This window comes from Dipodomys merriami, unplaced genomic scaffold (genome assembly GCF_024711535.1).
Source record: "Dipodomys merriami isolate MVZ:Mamm:240054 unplaced genomic scaffold, mDipMer1.0.p SCAF_764, whole genome shotgun sequence".
NCBI classification, from domain to species: Eukaryota; Metazoa; Chordata; class Mammalia; order Rodentia; family Heteromyidae; genus Dipodomys; species Dipodomys merriami.
Window position 1 is genome coordinate 346355 of NW_027206362.1, and position 4354 is coordinate 350708.

General features: G+C 33.9%; 1 pseudogene; it reads right to left on the bottom strand.

The window, feature by feature from the left end:
- Nucleotides 1-262: 262 nt before the first annotated feature.
- On the bottom strand, nucleotides 263-362 carry LOC138818472 (U6 spliceosomal RNA; annotated as a pseudogene).
- Between the last annotated feature and the right edge of the window lie 3992 nt (nucleotides 363-4354).

Here is a 4354-nt window from a genome sequence, read left to right on the forward strand (position 1 = left end):
AGATTACATTCTATATAGAAAAAGTTTAAGATTCCTTTTTTCCGAGGTCCTTATATTATTTTAATTCTTTGGGATAAAAAGATAATGTTATCTAATTTCAAGTTTTGTAAAGGTTATGCTATGTAAGGGCCTTTCGAAGGTGAAGATTTAATACACTGATGTCAAACTAACCTGTAATTCTATGAATTACAGGTTTTGTTACACTTGTATTTTTGTAAACATCTTTTAATAACTGTTTTTCATTTCCTGCATTTGAAGAATGAAAAATATGGAATACTTCACAAATTTTCATACCATCCTTGTGCAAGTGCCATGTTAACTTCTGTATTGTTGTAATTTGGGTAGGCCTGCTGCTGAAGCATGGAGTATCCTCTTAATTTAAGTAGTTAATGATGCAATCTTTATACAGGCATATATCCTTGGTTGCCTATTTGTAACAAGGAACCTTTATTGTTCCTAAATATGCGATTGATATTATTTCTCTAAATTTCTGTGTATAGTGGCAAAAACTTATATTGTTTAGTCGATTGCTCACATTTGCAATTTTTTGTCAATGACTTTTTTGTCGTTTTCATTTTAAATTTGATCATATTTTGAAGCCTTTATAGCTAAGTCCAAAGGTGATGGCTTTTCAAGTACTTATTTATCAACTGATTTAGCTTTGTGGAGCTAATGGATTCAAAGTAAGCCTTGCTTAAGAGCTACTTCTAAACTTCTGCAGCTTAAAATTTCCTAAATGAGGTCTGAGTGGTACAAATGTCTTCCTTACCCTTCACCCTTCTTCCATGTAGGAACAGACCAACCAGAATATCTTACCCTGACAGCATAGATTGTCTTACTGGAACAAAACTAATCTTAGATACAAGGGTTCATAGAAAGATGAACACTGCAGACCGAATTATTCAGAATAGAAGGTATTTTATCAAAATATAATTGTTTATTATACCTATCATTTCAAAACTAGCTAAAGCCAAGAATGTGAAAAAATTGTTCATATGCATGTTTACCTAATATCCTGGCCTGTCTACCATCCAACCAGGCAGGAACTTACACTACTGCCTTTCTTTCACCAAATATTCCCATATCTCCTGGAGAAATCCATATGTTTCTCCTCGATATTAGGCCTTAAATTGGTAATGTTTTAATCAAAGTGTTTCCTCTTGCCTCCAGTCTGTAAATTTACAAATGGTAAAGTTTTAGGTCTAACTCTACCAAAAACTGAGGTAGAGATAATGGAATAATACTTTAAAGCAGAGTTGCCTTTGATACCCTAACCACAACAGAACAATTGCTAACAGAAAGTAATTGAAGATCCATCTCAATTTCTCACTTCCTATAATATTTCAGTGCCCCAATTCTTTGCAGGAATTAGCAGTAAGCAATTGTGAAATGTAAAGCAACTTAAAATGAAAGATGAGATCCCAAAATATGAGAGAAAGTACTGTAGTTCAAACTTTCAATTTACAGATGACCAGCCCATATGAGTAAACAAAATCACAAATGTCACAAGATTATTTTTAATACGCCTCTCCTAATGATGAATGAAAGATTTCAGTCCAGCATAATTAGGACAAAAAATAATTCCTGGATTGATAGATCCATAATTGTTCTACCAAGGCTAGGAAAACTTGACTTTGAGGTCAAATATAATTTTGAAAAACATTAAGTGAGAAGACCCTTAGTACTTCAAAACACTTGTACTTCAGTAAAACTTGGTTCTGTAGTCTAAAAATGTTTTCATTCTCAAACCAATGATAACCTACATTTAATCTCTTGAAAGTATATAACGTTTCAAATAAACTTTTAAAAATCATATTCACCAAAATAACACTTGACAAGTAGATGATAGTGACATTAAAAGTTTTTCAAGTGTAGGAATCAAGTTACAATAGAGTTGATTTATTTACCGAGCACTAATGCCAAATAAGTTCAACCATTCATTAAAGTGTAGAAATAGTATCTTGCACAATTTGCGTTGTTCAGTAGGTGCCTTCCAGAAATGTGTTAAATCGATCAGCCTCCCATAATTCAAACCCAAATATTAGCTAATAAACTAAATTTCATCACATAAGAATGTACATTTTAAAAAGTTACTAATAGTTTCCTTATCATGTGTTGCCTTATCATATTTTCCCTATCTTTCTAACATAGTAAGAAATATGACTTTAAGTCTTGATTATGGGTACTGATCCGAGATGTGACAAACATAAAATTTGTCTTCTATTTCTATCATATTCCTCTACAGTAATAAATTTTAGTTTTCTTCTTTGTCCAAAACTTATAGGTAGTAGAAAATATCGTCCCATGTAAAATAAAATAATGACACACCAATGTACAAAGCCATTTATAAAAACTGGTAGTTAGCTATAAATTCTAAGTGATTTTTAAACTTTCTTGTTGACTAAAGATTAATCTTCCAAAAAGATGAGAATAAAATCATGTCTAGGTGCTTCACGTCTCCAGTCTTACAAATTGTTATTGCAGATGAATGAATTATGGAAATATAAGCTGACATCAGTTCAAGTATATGCAGGATTGAAACTCCATGGAATGTATATAAAACTTTCAAACTATTAACCGACAGTTTAACAAAATGACTATCAGGAAGTTGAAACCAGAAACGAATAATAGTAAAGACATAAAATGAATGAAAAACGGAACAAGGGGCAAGTACAGCTAGAATACTCAATGTACAAATGTAATAAAGAAGTGGTAAATCTAAAATAAATCTTGGAGAAAGGGTTGGTTGAGAATGATAGAAGGAGTGCCTCTGATCCAGGAGCATTGGACAATTAGCTGGACATATTTAATTGCAACACACTTGCGCAACCTTTTGAAATTCAGTTAAAAACACAACTACAAACAAAAACACAAAAATCACAACCAAACAGCAATCTCTAGAAAGTATGTATATGAGCTCACAAAATTTTAAGCAGTTAATGAAGGGCAGTCATGGGCAAACAAAGATATCCAAAGATGGCAGTTTGGGGTAGGGGAGAATTTTGAACAGATTTGAATAGATTGTCAAAGCTTATAAATCACCTATATCGACCGCAAATATTTTCTTCTGTGAGTATTCCTTTTTTTTGGGGGGGGGCGGTCGTGGGGCCTAAACTCTGGGCCTGGGCGCTGTCCCTCAGCTATTCAGCTCAAGGCTAGCTAGCGCTCTACCATTTGAGCCACAGCTCCACTTCTGGCTTTTTTCTTTTTGCTTCTGTGATGCTGAGGAATCGAACCCAGGGCCTCAGGCATGCAAGGCAAGCGCTCTACCACTGAGCCACTTTCCCAGCCCCCATTCTGTGAGTATTCTTTGTCTGAAATGGTTACTCCAGTCCTGAGCCACACTTCATAGCTGGTGAAGATAGAATGGAAGAAACAAGATCAAGAACCCATTACACCACTGGAGAGATAACAGTCCTCTATGGTTTTTCTCATCTTTCTTCACTACTCTTTTCTCATCCTTTTAATAAAGTCAAGTGATTTTGAATTACATCTTTCCTTCTTTATGAGAGAATTACTGTTTGGTAATTAAATGTCAATTCACAAATTTTGATGTCTTTTTTTTTAAGAACTTTGAATTTAAATTCCCCTACAACCTTGTTTGCGCACAGTGAGAATATATTTCCTGGGTAAGGACAATTCTCAAGGGAACCTACAGGATTTACAGCAAGGTTTGTGAGGCTTGTTTGTTTAGTGTGAAAATGAGCCATATTCACCCACATTGCTCCCTCCCAGCTAAGTCTCCACGGATTTCTTTGCATGAAAGCCTATTTTCACAGACAATTTTAAATATCATTAATAGGCTAAGTTGTTAAAAAGTTTGAACAATTAAAATTTACCTGTCATAAATTTTAAAGCTCTTTTGAAATTCATTTATCAGAATCGTGAATTCACCAATCATAATCCCACCTTTACCATCAAAAAGAGTTAACATGTTGTTTTCATGATATAGTGTCCATGAAAGTACTGTTTTCCAGTGGCTTTGTTATTCGTATATATGTCCATATAAGCTGATGATGAGCAAAATGAACTCCAAGATATGGAATGAGAGATATTAATTTGCGGTTGTTGTTTTTGATGTACTATGTGATTTCTATTTTCTTTGAGATTTTCCCCTATGGTTTATCCCCTGCTGTGTTTCATTTTGGTACCCTGTGTATTGTGTATACATTTTCGTTAATTAGGGAAGGGAACAGGAACAAAAAAATGGCGAGGCAAAGGACAAAGAGCAAACCAATGCAATAGCAATTCACACAACACAATAAGTTGGAAATGTACATTACAACTTCTGTGAGAAAAATGAGAGAGGGGATAGCAAGTTTGAAAAGTTATGTATTCAGTAACTTACAATGGC